Consider the following 21,143-nt stretch of genomic DNA (forward strand, 5'->3'; position numbering starts at 1 on the left):
TTCATCCCAACGTTCTGTTCTGTGTCTTGTCCAGTTCCAGCATTCTGTGTTCTGAGATTCCATGCACTTCTGATGTTTAATTGTTTACCAACTTCCCAGTATTTCTGATTATTTTTATTTTTTGCTGGTTGATAAGGCTACCGAGGGCTGGCCCTGGGTGCCTTCAGAGTGTCTCTCAGATGATTTGTGATGTAGTATTGCATATTCTACACCTTCATTTATATTCCCTGGGAGCTCAGTGAACCAGACTCTTTAGAAGGAAAAAAAACCCAAACAAGGATTGTAGCCGGGAAAAAAGACAGACGCCCCACTGACAGTGATGGAAGGCTCCATATAAATATTACCAACTCCTATCTTATCATGCAGAGCAATTGGTGGACTAAAAGTTAAATATAAAATTGTTAAAATGACATTACGGCAGGGACACAATTTGACAGGAGCCCAGAAAATTGGAAGTTAAGGTTGACATGTTGATAAAGTCTCATTCCACAACTTCTAAAAAAAAAAAAATGAAATTTCTCTCCTTTACTGTCCCTAATGCTGTATTAAAAATGGTGGCAGTGAGAGTTTAACTTCCACAAACTTATAATCGCATATATGATTTAAAATTTGATTCTTTGATACAAAGGTTTTCTTGAATAATATCTGAGAGAGTCGTGGATTATGAGAGTAAGAAGGGACTTTTGAATATGGAAGTCAGTGAATGTCTATTTTAGAGAGAATATCAAATGTTGGAGCTGAAAGAGATGTTAAGAGGGGAAAGGAACAAGCATATTTTATGTACCTACTGTGTGTTAGGTTCTAAGTTAAGTGCTTTGCAATTATCATCTCATTTGACCATATTTCATTATATCTTGCTCAGCTATGATAGACTTGGTTCTTCTCAGTCTTCAGTGATCCAAGGCAATTTCAATAAATGCCATCCACCTCCAGAGAAAGAACTATGGAGAGTGAGTGCAAATCAACACATGCTATGTTAACTTTTTTTTGTGTGTGTGGTTTTTCCTTTTTGTCCTGATTTTTCTCTCCCACCATTGTTCATATGTATATGATGTAAAATTAATGAAGGTACATGTATAACCAAAATAAAATAAAATTTGGGGAAAAAATATCTCATTTGAACATAGAATGTTAGAGTTAAAAGGAGTTTTAGAACACAGAACTTAAAAGGACCTTCTAATATAAAACGTTATAGCTAGAAGGAAGTTCTGTTTTAAAAAAAATAGAAGAAAATAATGAAGAAAGAAGCAAATAAAATAGATCGTTAGAGTGAAAAGGACCTTTAAAACATAGAATGTCAGAGTGGGAAGTGACCTTAGAACATAGAATGTTAGAAGTTTTAAGAATTTTATTTTTCTAAATCCTGTAAGAGGGACTTAGAAATATAGGACATCAGAGATTAAAGAGACTTTAGAACATAGTAGTGCTAGATGAGGTTTTTTGATGCTAGAATGTTAAAGCTAATATATACCTTAGAATACAGAATGTTTGAATTAGAAGGGATCTTAGAAAATAACATAGAATTTCAAATCTAGAAAGGATTTGGGAACCATAGAAAGTCAGAAAGTAAGCTATATATATATATGTATGTATACACATATATGAGTGTGTGCATAATTCATATAAATTTTAGTTTTCCTCCCCAGGGATTTTGATGTATATATTTAAATATAATATACACATAACACATATATGTGTATTTTTATGTGTAATATACATATATACCATACATATGTATATTAAATATAAATATGTTTAGTTCTTTTCATAGAGATGATATATGCATATCTCTCTGCATTTACATATATACTATATGTGTTATATATGATATGTATGTATGTGTGTATCTATCTATCTATAGCTAACTATCTGGTAGTTCAGTGGATAGACTGCTGGGACTAGTGGCAGGAAAACTCATCTTCCTAAGTTCAAATTGGTCTTAGAAACTAACTTTGTGATCTTTTCCAAGTCACTTAACCCTATTTGCCTCAGTTTCCTCATCTGTAAAATGATCTGGACAAGAAAATGAAAATTATTCTATTATCTTTGCCAAGAAAATCCCAATGGGGTCACAAAGTGGTACACAACTCTAAGCAACAACAACTCATACAAATAAGGAGAGAACATTTATTAGTTACTTAATAAACTAAATATGAGAATACAAATATAGGAGAATATGATGATTCCCTACTCTCAGGAAGTTTACATTCTAAAAGGAGAAGACAAAACAAAGGGGAGCTAACAAGAAGGGGGAGACAAGAATTCTCAGGAAGTGGAGCCAGTATGGCTACGGATTCTCAGGAAATAGTGGCTTTGGCCAAAGACTCACCCATCAGGAGGGCAGACCCAGGACGGAGCCATCTCGAGGTGAGTAGTGCTGCTGAGAAAGCAGAGCCATCTTGGATGGGGGATGAGAATAAAAACATCCAAACTAGAAGGGAACATAGAATGGAGAATTTCAGGTCTGGAAAAGACTTGGCTAAGATTATACATCAAATTTGGACTTTTTCCAGGAAATTAGAACTTGTATTTTTGGCCCTCGTGCTTTTTTCCCAATTCAAGTTGCTCTGATCTCCTTATGATCCTCCTTACTCTCTGTAGTAAGGCAGGCTCAGGAAATGTGATTTTCATCATTTTGACATCTGGTGCTGGTGCAGTTTACATCTGAATGTGCTGGCTAGAAACCTGTCAATCACAGACAAATGTGTGTGAGCATGGGTGGGTCGGGGATGGTGACAAAAGAGGGATGCGAGGGAGATGAGGGTGACTGTTTGTTTATTGCTCTTCTCATGTGATGTGCTTAGAATAGACAGTTGTATCTGTTATGTGTCTGACATCTTTCTTCGTCCCATTCTGAAAAGAGAAGTCACCAGAAGGAGATTTCTGGCTTCTTGCTGCTATTGCATCAATTTTCTCCACAAAGTCTCTGCTTTAGTCATTGTGCCTCCTCACTGGCAGCTGGATCCTTTGCCTTACACCGTGTAAATCCCTGTTTTTCCCCTCCTCTCTCCACTTATTCACATCCCAGTCATATTCTCTGCCCATGTCTTCAGAGAAGACTATCCCAGTCCTTGGTGAGACCTCCTTTCCCCTCAGTGACTCTTGTACAAGCTGTCTGTATTACTCAGGCAACATGTTCTGCATAGAATTATTAGCTATTAATGTGTGTAAGTTCGATCTCCCTAAACAACTTTCACAGTGGGGCAAATCTTACACAACACCAAATATAGGCTTGGTAATGTCACAGCTCCCCATCTCCATCATCCAGGTGAGCTTGGGAACTTCCTTGCCCCAAGCCTGGGTGCTGTATGCAGTTAAAGAGATTGGAGAAGAAGTAGACAAGGGGAGAGATGGATCAAGAGGAAAAGAGGGGAGGGGATACTGTACCCCTTCCCATTTTCCTTGATTCCCAGTGCCTAAAACCCAAAGTCTGCTAAGTATGGATTTCTCAGGTGAGATTATTCTTTCCTTATTAGAGCTGAAATTTAATCTTGCTCCTTAATGGAATTGCTCCCTTCCTCTTGTGTATTCTATCTTCTAAATTAATCTGTATAACTTTCCCAATTACTGTTTTACTACTTACTTTAATAAATATGTTTGTTCATTCTCCATGACTGCCATTTGTATCATAAGCTTTTGATGGGAGGCAGCTAAGTTGGCCAAGTTTGAGCTGATATAGGGTGAGACTATTTCATACCCAGGTGGTCTAGGAAAGCTGTCTTTTATCCTGAACCCCCCAAAAGAGCATTGTATGACTAGACTTCAAATATCTCATATACAGTAAATAGATGTAATTTTAACTTAATTTCTCCTCTCTGAGATAGGAGAGCCGAAAGAGGTGACTGCCTGATGGCTAACCTCCTGCTTTCTACAGAGGTAGAAAATGCAGACTTCCATGGAGATTGGAAGTGGGGCATTCCAGGACCCAAATTATATATACTTAACTAAAAATCCCTGCTAAGCAAGGGCCAGCAGGGCAATGTTTGATAGTTATCTATGTGTCTGGTGGTTATCTATATTAGAATCTAGTCTCCTACTGGAGAACAGATGGATAGATCCACTGCCTTTTCTTAGAGTAATGGAGGGATCTCAAGGAGCTAGAGTTAGGAGGCCTTCATTATCTAGATGTGTGATGATGCTATAGAAATGTGAAGGTATTAGAATGCCTATTGGAACAGGAACAATGTTGTAAGTAGCCAGCTTGAGTTAAAACACCAAAAACATGCTATCTAGAAGAAATTTCAATTCCCTCATTTAAGAGGTGAGGAAACTGAAAACTAGGGAGTTTACATGACTTGGCCAGTCACACTGGCAGAAAGTGTCAGAGGCATGATTTGAACCCATATCCTGTGACTTCAGTGTTCTTCTCTTTCAGAATTTCCCTACATGTTTTTAGGGCTAAAATGGCTTTTACTCCAGTAGATTGATAGAGAGAAAATCTATGAACAATAATTCTTTTATGCTCTTTTCCTATAAATCAAAAATAATTGTAATTTTTATTATTAATAAAAGGGAGAAAATGGCTGAAAAATCTGTAAGTCACATAGCAGTGAGGCGGATATGGTATTCTTTTAGAATTGAGAACTAGGTCTTTGAATCCTTGCCAGATTCTGCAAATCCCTTTTTTATGTTCAGTCATTTTTCAGTTGTGTCTAACTTTTTGTGACCTCATTTGGGGTTTTCTTGGCAAAGTTAGTAGAGTGATTTGTCATTTCTTTCTCCAGATCATTTTACAGATGAGGAAATCAAGGCAAATATGGTTAAATAATTTGCACAGAGTTATACATCTGAGATCAAATTTGAACTCAAGAAAATGAGTCTTCCTGAAGCATTCTCTCTCTGTCTCTCTCTGTCTGTCTGTCTGTCTGTCTGTCTGTCTGTCTCTCTCTCTCTCTCTCTCTCTCTCCATATCTCTTTCTCTTTTTTAAAAATTTATTTTTCTTGAGGGCTGTTTTTTGGGGGATGGGAGATGCATATTTTCTTTCACAACATGACTTTTATGGAAAAGTTTTGCATAACTTTACGTGTGGTTTCTTAGTTGGGATTGAGGTTGGAAATAAGAGAGAGAATCTGGAACTCAAAAGTTTTTTTAAAAATTAAAAAAATTGTTTAAAATGTAACTGGGAAAAAAAATTTTTTTAAAAAGGAGTATGTATTCCCAACTTCAGGTCCAGCACTTTGTGCACTATGGCACCACCTAACTGATCCCTACTGCAAATTTGCTTTGAACTTCAATTTCCTCATTTATAACATAAGGATCAAAATATATACTTTATGGGGATTCTTATGAAGAAAAGGTTTTGCATTGTTTAACATACTATCAAAATCTATTAATAATAGCAACATAATAATAATTATAATTATGTAACATGTAATATATTTATAATTATAATAACAATATGTGGCAAAACTGACCACTTGTTAAGAGGTTTCGTCTTCTATAAAGAGTGGCTAAATTTAAACTCTAGGAGACTGAAGGCAGAGTTTTTTTTGTTTTTTATCTCTTTTTTCTTTTCTTTCAATCCTCCTATTTCCCAACTTCTCATGTTATCCCATTTACTTGAGTTTTTGGCTTTGATTTCACAAGAGGAAATGTATCAAAAGTTTATTAATTTTTATTAATTACTTTTATGTTTACTCTTTTATTTCTAAAAGCTAATTGTTGGAGTAAAAAATGAATATGTATCAAAAAGTTTAGATATTGACATATGGATGATTTAGTGACCTCTGTTTCTATTTGAATTAGACATCACTGGTCTAGACCATTAATTTCATATAACAGATAAGGAAACTGAAGCTCAGAGAGAGAGGTATTAAAGAGATTTACTCAATGTTAAATAGTAGAAACTAGGAGCTCAATCTAGATGCTCTGACTTCACATTTTAATGATTTCTCTATAGAATGCTGCTACCTTATACAAGGCAAGGACTGGAGAGCCAGAATTGATGCATACATTCAAAAGTGTGAGTTCAATATTCCTCCCACTTGAGTTCCTCATATTTAATATTATTACTTTTTAATTTCAAAAAGATCCTAATATCTATCCATTTATTCACATATTTAAATGTTTCTTTGCAGCCCTTTTGTTTTTCATTGTTGCTTTTTAATTAAAAAAAATCATCTCTTGATATCCCCCTTCATTGAACCATTCCTCAAAACAAAGGGAAAAGAATTAATCAAAAGCTACTCCCAAAGTTACCTAATCTGACAGCACATGCTGCCTTTCTCAGCTATAATCTCCATCTATATCTCCTGAGAGGATGTCACCTCAGCTGCTCCTTGGAGTCGTAGTTTTGTTGATCTAATGAGGACATCTGGTTAGGAAAACAAGGTTCCATCTTGATGAAGAAGTATACCCTAACAGACCTCAGCAGGGCAGTGTGTGGAAGAGGAAAGAACCTGGGCTTTGAGCCAAGAGACCTAGTTTGGGGAGACTGCTACAGCTCTGTTAATTACCAGCTGTGTGGGGCATCTAGAATGTCATTGCTGGAAGGGACCTTGGAGACCATCTAGTCCAACCTGGTCATTACACTAATGAGAAATTCAGTGTTCAGAGATGGGAAATGGGTTGCCTAAGGTTGCAGAATTAATTAAGAGCAGAGCAAGGACTGAGATATAAGTCTTCCCATTTCTTGTCACATGTTCTTTCTACTATGCCATTCTTCAGTTACTTCATTTTTCTGGGGATTAGTTTCTTCATTTGTAAAATGGAAATAATAAGGGGTGCTTTATAAATTAGATTGGTCTTTGTATCATCAGAACTTAACACAATGTCTAGCATGTTGTTTACTCATTTTTCAGTATATCCAATTCTTCATGATCCCATTTGGGTTTTCTTGATAGAAATCCTATAGTAGCTTGCTATTTCCTTCTTCAGCTCATTTTACAGATGAGGAAACTGAGGCAAGCAGGGTTAAGTGATTTGCCCACATCACACAGTTAGTATCTGAGGCTGGATTTGAATCCAGGAAGAGCAGTTTTTTTTCCTGACTCCAGTGCTCTGTGCTCTGTGCTACCTAGCTTCCCTGCATATTTAATACATTTTGATTGACTGACAATGTAAAACTCTGTACCCTTCCTGAAAGATGCAATTGAAGTGTCATCTTTTGCATAAAGTGTTTCCTCATTCTACAAGTGCTAGTGACATCTCTCCCTCCAAACTACCTTGTCTTCATTTTTTGTGTGCATATATAAATGCATTTATGAATTTTATGTCCATGCTTTATATTTTTTTTCTATATACTTTCTGTCTTCCCCTTTTGAATGTAAACTCATTGTTAATAAGTATCCCTAGTACATAACATAGTGCCTGACATGCTGTGTCCTACTTAATAAATAGTGGTAATTGATCAATTGAAAGTAAGGATGACATACTTAGGATTTTACAAATGATCAGAGGTGGAAGAGAAAATGGTTAAATGTAAACTTTTCCCAACACTTGATTTCCCTCCTATGGAGATAAAATTTTTTTGCTGATTTCAGCTTGTATGAAGACTTTGCAATAATTTAGTCAGAAGCTGTTTCCTAGCATGACTTGTGAGACAATGGAAAATATTTTGTCTTTTGAGTTATGCAGGGTTTTACCAAATTAATAAAAGAAAGAGTTCTATATACATTAGCAATGGCAGACAACTTAGTGAGGTGAAGAGTAACTTTGAACTAGGAGAGCTGAGTGCCATTACCCCAATTTACCACGTGGCTTTGGATCAATCATTTCATTTTAGTGAGTTTTAGTTTCTTTCATTGTAAAATGAAATGCTTAGATTCGATGGTTCCCAGGTTCCCTTCAAATTCTCATAGTCCGTCTGATATGAAGTCCCTTCCAGATCTGGTTATTCTATAGTAAGGTCCTCTTCAGTTTTGATATTCTCTGTTATTTTTTTTCCTATGAAATAATATCTGTTCAACTCTAAAATTCCACATTCTAAAGTACTTTTTAATTTCATCATTTGATCTTCTATATTCTAAATTCAGATATAAAATTTTTTGCTTTGTGTTCTATGATTCCTCCAAGTTTAGTCAATCTATATTCTAAAGTCCTTTCTTTTTCTAATATTATGTTCCATTTTCTAAGGTACCTTTTGGCTTAGATATTTAAGATGCCAAGTCTCCTTCCAGTTCAGACATGTTCTTTTCTTGTTTTAATTTCCCTAATATTCTAAGGTCTCCTCCTGCTCTGAGATTCCATATTCTAGTGTTCCATGTATAACATTGTTTTTAGGTATACTGTTCTAAAATATGCTTTTGCCAGTGCAATCCTAGAAGAAAATTAGCTAAAATATCTGTACAAAAAGGAAATTATAATATCCTTTTAAAAATTTCTTTCTTGCCTGCTTTACTGCTGAAGAAATCTTTTTTTTTCTTTCTAACTGGATTCAGTTGGTGACTAAGCAGGTTTGTTAAGGTCAGAATTTTCAGAGCTTTTAGGGATCAAGTCACATTTTATCAGGATGTGGCTAGTGTCACTTTGAATAAGAACAGCTGATAGTCTTAGCACTTAGTCCACAGAAGAAATGAGGACTTAAGTAATGCATTTAATAACCATGCTCATCAGAACAGATCTGGAGTTTTGCAATCAGTTCTGGGTACCAGCTTTAAGAGAGAGAAAATGGAGCAGGTGCAGAGGAGGAAGATCAAGAAGGGTCTAGACTAATAACTATGTCCTGTGCATATTGAGTGAAGAAACTGACTCTGGAGAAGAGGAAGGTTGGTAGTGGATAAAGCAGAGTAAGATAAGAATGGGGTGAGGTGGGTAGACACATCTACTCCTGAAGTCTTCATGGAGAATGCTGTTGATGTAGTGAGATGAGAACTGGGTTTGGAGGTAGGAGATCTGGGTTCCAATTTTGACTAATGGTAGTATTAATTTTTTGTGTGAACTTAGCCAAGGCAGTTCCCCAATTCTCTAACTTGTGAGGTCTTCTTTGTAAAATGTGGAGTTTTAGCCATAATAATCTCTGATCCTATGACATATTTGAGAGGAGGAAGAGGGACTCTGTTGTACTCTTTGGTCCCAAAAGGCTGAAGGAAGACAAGTGGTGGGAATATACCAAGAGGAGTTAGTGACATCTCTCCCTCCAAACTACCTTGTATTTATTTTTTGTGTGCATATAGAATAGAAGGAAGACCTTTCTAATACTTAAAGAATCCACACAAAAGTGTTGCTTCCAGAAGTACTGAGCTTTTCATCATTGCAAACATCCAAACCAGATATCTGACACAAAACACATCAGAGAGATTTAGAGGATGCTATTGAGATTTGGGCAAAAAGTGGGGGTCAATCTAAATTATCTCTGAGTTTCCTTCCAGCTCTGAACTCTTATGAAGATTATCTTGATTTCATGTTTTTATGGATCATATATTAAAAAAAAAAGCAATCTGTCAACAAGAATTTATTGTGTCTAATATGTATCAGGTGCTGTGATAGATATTAGAGATATGAAAATGAAGTAATCCCCGACCTTGAGCAATTTGTAGTCAATTAGGGTGATATGTACATGCACAAATATCTATAAGCTATCTACACAATAAATATAAGGTGATCTTTTGGGGTGAAAGGAGAAAGGCAATGTCTGCTGGTGGTATATAGAAAGTCCTGGTGTAGGAAGTAGCTCCTGAAAAGAGCAAAAATTAGGACAATAATTCACAGTTATGTGGCATTCTGTGATCCAGAAGCCTCTCACCTTTTGATCCTCATGGAGGAAACTGAGGCTTGTTTATTAGGATTTAGAACTAGAAAGGCCCCCTAGAAATCATCTATTTTAATTCTTTCTTGACTTACTTGAATGATTCTCTCAAGTTGATGCAGTTAACATATGCCTGAGATTGGTTTGAAAATGGGTATCTTGATATATCATGGCCTTTTTCATAAGTTCCCTTTTTGGTTTTGGATTAAGCAATATTAAGCAGGTAAGAGCATTAATCATACATGCATGTATATATACATACATACATGTGTATATGATTGCTGAGTTTTCAATTGCACAGGGCCAAAAAAAATGGAAATTGGAAATCATATTCACATTTCAACAGAATCAAGGTGAGTGTCCAACTCACAAAACAATTTCATAGTTTGGATTCAGTCCCTAGGTAATAAGCTAGTTGAATTCAATAAACTAGTGGTTGGCAACCTATTTTCAAAATCACTTACTGTATGATTCACCTGAATTTTTTGTTTTTCTCCTTTCTCAGACAGGCTCTCTGGCTGTCATAGGTTGAATTGGTGACTCATTAGCTGCCAGCTCAGGAGACTAGGCTCAATTAAATTGAATTGAATTCAATAAGCTTCTATTAAGCACTTACTGCATGCAGAGATTTCTAAATTGGGTTCTGAGGAGCTGTAAAGTTTAGATAAGACATGAACCTCTGACTTCAAGAACTTATAAAATTGATTCCGGGGCCCCACTGTATCCTAGTCTCTTAATAGTGCCATCATCATTTTAATCACTTTCGATTTGAAAATCCAGAGGTGTCTCACCCTCCTTAGCCAGTTGCCAAGTCCTGCCAAATCTTCCTTCACAACATCTTTCAATCCATCTCCTCTTCTCCCCTCCCACTGCCTTTACCTTAGTCCAGGAAGGCCCTCATTACTGCTTGCTTGCTGCTGAAAAATCTCTTACATAAGACCATATATATTTGGAATATATCATGAAATGTATTTGGAAATTTGTTCCTTAAAAGACATATTTTAATAGCAAATGTTCTTTTGAGTTATCCTAAAAGAAGCATGAATTTTAAAGGTCTGGGAGGAATTTGCATATCCATCATAGAATTTCTCTGAAGCTGTCTAGACCAGCCTTCTGTGCAGGGCACAAATCACCTCTGCCAGCTCCTTGACAGGGAGCTAACATCCCACTAATACTAATAGCTAGCCTTTATGTAGCATTGTAAGGTTTTCAAAGTGCTTTTTACATGATGCCTTATTTGATCCTCACAACAACCCTGGGAGTAGGTGCAAGGCAGGCAGACAGAGGTTAAGTGACTTGCCCAACTTCACACAAATGGCAAGTAGTTGAAGCAGAATTTGAACTCAGGGCTTACACTAATTATCCAGCTTCCCTCCCTGTATCAGACAGCATCGATTGTGGGGAAACTTCATTATTTTAACCCAAAATTGGCCTTCCTGTAACTACAACCCTTTTGTTCTAATTCCCTTTGGACTACCAAAGCACATATCTGATCCCTTTTCCCCTTACCAATCTGAAGATAATCCTCCTGTCTTCTGTAAGTTTTCTTTTCAGACTGAGCGTTTCTAGATCATTTCAAGTGGTCTTCTCTTGATCTAGATTTTGGAGCCAGATAGGAGATCATCTATTTGGACATTCTCATTTATAGATGAGAAAATTTAATGTCAGATATATTGAGACTTCCTCAAATTCATACACAAGTTTGTTGCAGAATTGAGATTTGAACTCAAGTCTTGGGACTCTTGCTTCTATTGCATATAGACTTTGATGTGCATACAGATGTGCATTGTACCATGTTGCCTCTCAATGGCATGGATGCACAGCTCCTTACATTCTCTGGACATGCTCCCATTGGTGCTGTGCCATTGACTCACTCAAGAGCAATGTTAATTCCCATCAAGCTCAATTGGAGCCCAATAGGGCTGGAGACTTATGTTGTTCTGTGATTTGGCCTTTTGCCTGCATGTCTTGGATTCCACAGGGGGAAGGGTTAGGAAAACATTGAGCCTGGCAATTGAGGCTTGAGTGTGGTCAGATTTTGCAAGACCTCCTTAATGATCTGAGAAACTGCTCCAACTTTTGACCCAAAGGCAAGTACCTTTGTCTATCTTTGCACCCATTTCACCCTCTTTAAAATGGGAATAATACTTACACTTCTTCCTTCTTAGGTTTGCTGCAAGGAAAATGCTTCACAAATCTTGAGACTCCATACAAACAGGAACTGGCATTATAACCTGCTATTTTAGCCAGCCTAGTCATTGGGGTAGAATTAGGAAATGTAGTGGACTGAGCCCTGGGAGGAGTCAGAAAATTTAGATTTGAGTCTTGATTTACTAAATGAACTTAATCAAGTCCTTTTGTTCTTTGAGCTATTTCCTTCTCCAGAAAGGGAGGGGATTGAATTTGATGGTCCCCATGAACTTTTCCAGAACTGACATTTTAACATATATGAAGTGAAAGTAATCTGGACCTCATTATTCAGAACCACCTATTTTTCTGGTGTGGACTTGGCCAAATGGTACTTATTCAAGGAAAGGAAATGGACATCAATGGCTGCAAAAGAGATTTGAGCTGGGCACAAAGACCACTACGATGATCAGATGGTTTGATGTTAGAATCAGTGTCTGAGTGAGTGTTCCAAAGCTTGGAAATACTTTAGGAATAGGATAAATATGAATGTCTGAGTAACGAAGAATCATTTAGTAAGGACCAAGCAGAGAAATGCAGACACAATTAGTGAGTCTCTCTGCCCACAAGGAAATTGCATTGCAATCTCATATGATGTTAATACATAGTCTGGAGTATGGGGATGCTTTGCTGCCTTGAGGCAGTGGGCTATACTTGAAAAGAGCATAGATTAAGCAATAGAAGAGACATTAGAAACATTCACTTTATAGATGAAGAAATGGTTAAAGTGATTTGGCCAAAGTTAGGAAATACATATGTATGAAATGTAAATATATGCATGAAATTTATAAAAGAGGAAAGACTGGAATCCAAATCCTCTGATTCCAAAGCTGGTGGTCTGAGACCTCCTAAGATTTTTTCAGGCATTTAATTGTAATGTTTTCTGTCAGCCCCTAGAATTTTAGAGGATGTGAGAAATTTGAGCATGGACAGTTAAGAAGGTCATATATATATTTCTTCAGGAGTTTATAGGCTTTTTCCCCATGTGAATTTGGGGGTGACTGCTTGAAGGATTTTTTGTAAGGATTCTTGTAATAGGATTCTTTGGTCCCCTGATTTTTAAGAGGGGTCTGGGTCAGGAAACCCTGAATCTTCTGGCTTTGGAAATTCTCCTAATTCTGACCTCTCCTTAGCTGCTAGCCTCAGGAAACTCCTAGGATAATCACCATCCTAAATTCAACTGGAGATTGCTCCTTAGTCTCGGGTCATAGAATCAACATATACTCCTTAACCTCAGGATATAGAAGACTAGATAAAATTAAACTGTGTCTTTCAGTGGTTTGCTGCTTTCCACTTTCACCCCCATAGATGTTAAAATGTCAGTTCTGGAAAGGTTCATGGGGACCATCAAATTCAATCAAGTGAGCATTTTGTAAGTGTGAGAATTCTCAAATAAACCCTTTTTTGCCAACTTAAAAAAAAAAGTTTATAGGCTTTCAAAGGTCTTCTCAGTATAAATATTCTAGACTCTTCCTTCTTTTTTCTTCTTTGCCCTCATCGTCATCATTCTCAACATTATTTTGCCTATCTTCTCACTGTTATGCACTCTTTTGTCTTTCTTTCTTCTTTTCTTCCTCCTTTTCCCCCATCTTCTTCTTTCTCTTTCTTATTGTCCTTTTCAGCTCTTTCCTCTTCTATTTCTCTTCTATATCTATTCCTCTTTGTTATTTTCTTTCCTTTCTCCTCCCTAAAAAAATAGTGATTTTCCCAACAGTGGGGTGATTATAGGAGGCTGATCAAATGGAAGTTGGATGACCCTATTTCAGAAATTCCTGCTTGAAGTAAAGATTGTGTTAAGTATCAAGTAGTAACAGTAAAATCTAGTGATTCTAACTATTGCTCCTGGCCAAGTCTTTGCCACACCAAACCCCTACTGACCCTGGCCAACTGTATTTGGCTCAATTCTGTTTATCCCAGCCCCATCTACTTTAGCAAGCATTAATTAAGCACCTGATCTGGGCATGTGCATCTGTGTTAAGCATCATGGTGAAATTATATCACAGTAGGGGGTGGATGAAGGTGGGGGAGGGCCTCCAGGGCAGCAAGGTTTAGAAGCATTATCAAGGAGTCTTATCCAGCTTTGCAGGGCAGCTGAATTTCCCAGCCGATATTAAAGGATGTTATCTCTGAGCATTATTCAGGCTGCCAACAAGGAGAGAATGTTGTTTTGAATAACATTCTAAAAACCAAACTCCCACTTGTGATGCTGAAATCAAGTCAACAACTTGTTCTTGTTTCTACATTATTTTGCTTTAACTCTTGAAGGGCTCAGGGAAAAATCTAAGCCACAGAGAGATGGAAGGAGAGGACAGACTAATGGGGAACCTAACTTTATGTGCATACTTTTTCCTTGGTGGCTAGCCCCATCTAAGAGTTTGGGGTCATTTGAAACCAACTCTAAATTTGGAGTAATGGGATTTTTATTTAAAACCTGCTTATCCCCTTTCTAACTTGTGACCCTGAACAAAGCACTTAACTTCTCTGAGCTTTCGTTTATTCATTTGCAAAATGAAAGAATTGGAGTAGGAGACCATTATGGTCTTTTTCAGAATGATCTATGACCCTATGAAAAGGATTAGCAGCATTTGAAAGGAACACTATAATAATGAAAATGTCAGGTTTTTGGTAAAGGGCAGGGATGTCTCTCAAGGCTCAAAGCCTCACCATTATCCTGATTCTTTCCCCACCCTCACTCTTCACATCTTATTAATTTCTCATTTAATTCAACAATGAAATACCTGCCAAAGTAAAGGCATGGACTTGATTGCTGTTGAGTCGTTTCAGACTTTGTGACCCATTTGGAGTTTTCTGGGCAAAGGAACTGAAGAGGTTTGTCATTTACTTCTCCAGTTCATTTTATAGATAAGGAAATGAGACAAACAGAGTTAAATGACTTGCCCAGTCATACAACTAGGTTATCTGAGGCTGGGTTTGAACTCATGAAGATGTCTTCCTGTTTTCAAGACTGATGCTCTATCCATGGTACCTATTTCCTTTGGTACTCAAGCCCTGACCTAGGGACTTGATATTGGAGACAACAATAAAAAATGTCACAGTTCCTCAAAAAGGATCATTTTTATTGGTTTAGGGAAGAGGATAAGGGGATGTCAGTAAATAGGGTGTGTGTGTGTTGTATGTGCATATGAATGTGCTGTGATGGATCAAAGAAGAGATACAAAAGTCACCTTGAAAAAAGGGGAGCACATTGCCAGTTCCAGAAAGGAATTTGAGAGCAACCATGCTGAGATTGTCAGCAACTAGTATCCACCCCCTATTCAACATTCACATTGTTCTCTCCTTAATTCCATTTCTTGCTTGATATGGTCCTACCCTTCTAACTTACCTTCCTGCCTCTACTCTCTCCCCTTCAAATTTGTCCTTCACATAGTCTGAAACTCATTAAGGCTGGATCTATTAGCATCATTCAATGACTCTCTAACTTGACAAATCAAGTACAAACTCCTTTGACTGGATTCAAGACCTTTCACCATTTGGCTTCAACCCAACTGTTCAGTCATACCTCCTCCTACTCCCCATTCCTACAGTCAGCATTCCATCAACACTAGATTATTAGCAGTTTCCTGATCTCCTCCTCTCCCCTTCTCCCTATCTGGAATTGTCTCCCCAAAACAACTCTATTTGTTGAAATCTTTTATTTTATAACTCTACATCCACTAGGCACTTAGCATTGACTACTACTGATAGCCATTCCCCCCTGTACTTATATATAGTCTCATTACTGCATTTCAAACTCCTGGAAGGCAGAATCTGTGTCTTAAATATTATCCAGGGGCGGCTAGTTGCTGCAGTGGATAGAGCACCAGCCCTGAAGTCAGGAGGACCTGAGTTCAAATCTGGCCTCAGACACAATACTTTCTGGCTGTGTGATCCTGGGCAAATCACTTAACCCTAATTGCCTCAGTAAAAAAAAAATATATATATATATATGTGTGTGTGTGTGTGTGTGTGTGTGTGTGTGTGTGTGTGTGTGTATTATCCAGCAAAAAGCCTTAATTTGTTCTGATAGAACTGATGTTGACTAAATAAGAACACAGGTATACTAGAGGACAGTGGATCTGTTTACCTTTCTTGGTTCTCAATTGAATCAGTCAGTTAATAAGTATCTATTAAGGGTGTGGGGGGAATAAGCATTTATTAAGCATCTATTATTTGTCAGGTACTGTACTAATCACTTGATAAATATTATCTCATTTGATCCTCACAACAATATTGCTATTAATATCATCTCCATTTTATGGTTGAAGGATTTATATTATAAGCTGGAATTTTACTGAGCACTGTGATAAAAAAGTAAAAGCAAAAAAAAAAAAGTTTTTGCCCCCTAGGAGCTTACAGTCTATTTTTTTATTTTTAAGATTCTTTAATTTTTTTTTTGAATTCCAAATTTCTCCCTTCTTCCCACTCTCTTTCCCCTCATTGAGAAGAGAAGTAACATATCATTTATATATATATGCAGTCATGCAAAACTGATTTCCAGATATCAGCCCTGTTGCAAAAAAAAAAAAAAAAAAAAGCAAGAAAAATAAAGTGGGAAAAGTATCTTTCAATCTGCTCATCAGTTCTCTCTCTGAAAGTGGATAGCTTTTTTTTTTTAAATCATAAATCCTTTAGAATTGTCTTGGATCCTTCACAGTTAATGATTGTACAATATTACTGTTACTGTGTAAAAGGTTCTCCTGGTTCTTTCACTTTACTTTGCATCAGCTCATACAAGTTTTTCCAGGTTTTTCTGAAACCATATTGGGAGCTTATATTTTAGTAGGCAAAACAACAGTACATATCAATCAGTATATTTAAGACATTTAGAGAGTAGAAGGAAGGTAGTTTAGAACTGTGGAGACAGGGAAAGGCTTCATGAAGTTGGTGGCATTTGATCTAGGTTTTCCAGAAATCATATTCTAAAAAGTTGAGATAAAGAAGAAAACTATTTTTGGCAAGCCGTATAGCTAGTGCAAAAGGAGATTGCAGAAGCAACATAGCAAATGGGAGATGTAATATCCTCTAAGAGTAAAAGCAAGTGAGCCAGTATGGCCTGTCTATAGCAATAAGGATGCGCACTGGACAACGATATGCTTAGTATAAATAAGTGTAATCCGTGTGAGGACACTCTCGCTACTCATGCAGGTCAGCAGCTTCCCTGGAAATTATTGGCTTGGAGAGCTGCTTAGAGCATTGAGAGGGTAAAAGACTTAAACTTCATGTCTTTTTGACTTTGAAATCAACAAGTCTATAGGATGTGTTAAAACAAAGTGAAGGTTCTCACTTAATAAGAGATGGCTAGGTAGGAGGAATTGAATTTGGACTGAGAGTCCTCCTCCCAACCAAGTATTTTCTTCTTCCCTCTCCCAATTATGACCCCATCTCTAGAAAACATTCAGTGGCATTTGTCAGATGGAGCCCATGTCCCATGGGCCATTAGCAATGCCCCTGTAACAAATCATTCTTTCTGCTTAGGATTAATCATAAAAACATGGAATTGATTTTTGGCAAGTTTCTGCCTCATTACTCATTTTAAACTATCGATGGAGGAAATGTTTAATCATTGACCTGAAATTGCAATTTTTCAGGAGCTAAAGAAAGAACCTTACACTTAAGCTCTCTAGGATTCTTTTAAAAGATCCTTCCCTTAGCAGGGCCAAACTTATGGGGTGCATAAGTACAGGAGGTGGGGAAAACTACAAAGGAAAGGAGGTTGGGAGTCTAGGAACCAATTCTTTCCTCTACAATTGTTTTTGTGAATTCATTTCTCTTCAGTTTCAGCTTTCTTTTCTGTAGGAAGAAAGGATCAGATAAAACTTTCTTTTTTTCTTTTTAAAAATAAAATTAAATTTTTTTCCATGCAATCTACATTTTTTTCCCATTGAGAAACAAGAAAACCCTTGTTATAAACATGAAAAAAAATTGATTTTTTTCCCAATTCCCTTTTAATTTTAATGATCTAATTCATTCATGATATTTGTAATGATGGCACCTAGCCACATTGTACATGCCTAAAGGCTTAATTGATTGATGTAATGATTCAGGACACTTATTTGCAGTCCTAGGGGAAAGAATAGTGGACTTGGAGTCAAAAAGACTTGAATTCAACTTCTTCCTCATAGACTAGATATGTGACTCAGAGAAAATCATTGAACTCCATTCAGCCTCATTTTCCTCATCTATAAAATGGAGTTAATAATAAGCATCTATCTCAGAGGATTGTTGGAAGGATCAAATGAGAATTTCTATGTGAAATTTTGTTGTTCAGCCATTTTTTAGTAATGTCTGACTCTTGGTGACACCATTTGGGTTTTTCTTGGTCAAGATTTTGGAGTGGTCTGCCACCAGCTCATTTTACAGATGAGGAAACTGAGGCAAGCAGGGTTAAGTGACTTTCTCAGGATCATACATCTAGTAAGTGACTAAGGATATGAACTCAGGAAGATGAGTCATCCTGGCCCAGGGCTGATACTCTACCCATTGCACCATTCAGCTATCTTGTAAATATAGTACATGTAATCAAATAATAATAATATGTTAACTATAGATATACCTATATATACATATGTGTATATACACATATATAGCATTTGTGTGTATAGCACATATATAGTATATATAGTATATGTGTGTATATATATATATATATATATATCAATTTATACATATTGATGTTCTCTTTCCACATACACATACATATATATTAATATATATTATAATATATATTATATATTATGTAACATATATGCAATAATATATAATAAATATAATAATATATATTAATATGTGTGTATGTGTATGTGGAGAGAAAGAGAACATTTTACAAACCTTAAAGTGCTGTATAAATGTTAGATATTATTATTATTACTTACCATTACCTGGAGTAAAGTCCTGCTTCTGACATTAACTAGCAGTTTACAGGGCATTAGGCCTTGATTTCTCCTTTGTAAAACAGATGATCTCCAGGTGTTTTCTAGCTCTAAAATTCAATAATCTACTTTTTTTTTAAAGATAGTTTACAGCTCTGCTAGTTAAAATTCAGAGGGTTGAAAAATTCATTGTGATAACCTCTAGGAACAGATGCACTGACTGAAATTCTACCAGGAGAGATTTTTTTTTTTAAATTAAAGTTTTGTGTTTCTGGGAGAACACAGATAAAAGATGAGCCTGTTGACAAGGGACAGAACATGGAGATCCCAGTCAGCATCATCATCCTTAAAACTCCCAATACTCTAGGGTTCTAAAGTTTGGAAAAGCATTTTCCTGACTACTCCAGGAGGAAGGCAAAACACAAATTCCATTTTGCTGAGACTCAGAAGTTTGAGTAACTGCTTCTGATGACACAGTTGTCAGCCAGTCTCCTATTATCCTGACTCCAGATTCGGGACCTTCCTCCAGCTCCATAGGTGCCTCCAGTTTATAAGGTAGTCTGTCACTCTGGGAAATAGAGAAATCAAGGTGTGAGGGGGTAGGGACCAGGCAGGGAAATGTTAATAGGGAAGCACAGGGATGGGGAGGAGCTGGGCCACGCAAGGTCAGGGAAGGGGAAATATTGAACGAACCAATTTGGGCCTGTTTCAGGGTTTGCCAAGAGCCAGCCTTGTCTCTATTTGACTCTATTTGACTCTCAGTCTCCCCAGGGCCAGCTCCTCGGGCCAGGTAAGGTCTGTACCACCATTTGCTAGAACAGATATCTCAGTTAATCCTGTTAAATCCTGATATCTGTGTGGGGGACAAGGAGACTGTGAGGATCATTAGATTACAGTCGCCAATTTGAAAGGTCAACAGGTCTGGCATATAATTTGTCTTGTTCAATTAGGGGGGATATCGATGTCCTGTCTTCCCAACCAATGAGACCATCACTTTCCATACAAATGATGGAAGAGAACTGCTGTGAGTGACTTTGGCAGGAAGAATTTAAATACACCTGTCAGAGGGACAGGATGGGCAGCTAAGAAGCTAAGGGCAATTGTGACTGGTCAGCAGGCAACGGGCAGAGTGACCTTCAGCAAAATGGCAAATAAGATGAAGTTTGTCTTCAGAGACTCCCCATTAATGTCTTCTTGCTCCACCTTTCCTTCTGTAGTTCTCTTTCCAACAGTAACCCACATCAATTAAAGATTTTAAGAATCGATTAGCTGATCAAGCCTGGAGTTTTAACCAGTTACTTAAAGCATTAGCTGATAACAAAGGTGTTAGGTGATCACAAACTCATCAATCACAAACTTTGGATCCATTTCTCTTTTATCTCATCCTAGCTTTAACAAGGCTGATAATGTCAATTCCTGTTCTGATCCTTTTCTAAAGCAGATCAATTTTTGAAAACCATTCCCAAAATTGTCACCAGGATAATACACTATGACCAAGTAGGATTTATACCAGGAATGCAGGGCTGGTTCAATATTAGGAAAACTATTAACATAATTGACTATATCAATAACCAAACAAACAAAAACCACATGATCATCTCAATAGATGCAGAAAAAGCATTTGATAAAATCCAACATCCATTCCTAATAAAAACACTTGAGAGCATAGGAATAAATGGACTTTTCTTAAAATAGTCAGGAGCATATATTTAAAACCATCAGTAAGCATCATATGCAATGGGAAAAACTGGAATCTTTCCCAGTAAGATCTGGAGTGAAGCAAGGTTGCCCACTATCACCATTATTATTTAATATCGTATTAGAAACACTAGCCTCGGCAATAAGAGTCGAGAAAGATATAAAAGGAATTAGAGTAGGCAATGAGGAAACCAAACTATCACTCTTTGCAGATGATATGATGGTATACCTAGAGAACCCCAGAGATTCTACCAAAAAGCTATTGGAAATAATTCATAATTTTAGCAAAGTAGCTGGCTACAAAATAAATCCCCATAAATCCTCAGCATTTTTATACATCACCAACAAAACCCAACAGCAAGAGATACAAAGAGAAATTCCATTCAGAATAACTGTTGATACCATAAATTATTTGGGAATCTATCTACCAAAGGAAAGTCAGGAATTATATGAGCAAAATTATAAAAAGTCTCCACACAAATAAAGTCAGACTTAAATAATTGGAAAAATATTAAGTGCTCTTGGATCGGCCGAGCGAACATAATAAAGATGACAATACTCCCTAAACTAATCTATTTATTTAGTGCTATACCAATCAGACTTCCAAGAAAATATTTTATTGATCTAGAAAAAATAACAACAAAATTCATATGGAACAATAAAAAGTCGAGAATCTCAAGGGAATTAATGAAAAAAAAAAATC

Source organism: Antechinus flavipes, chromosome 6 (genome assembly GCF_016432865.1).
Source record: "Antechinus flavipes isolate AdamAnt ecotype Samford, QLD, Australia chromosome 6, AdamAnt_v2, whole genome shotgun sequence".
NCBI lineage: Eukaryota > Metazoa > Chordata > Mammalia > Dasyuromorphia > Dasyuridae > Antechinus > Antechinus flavipes.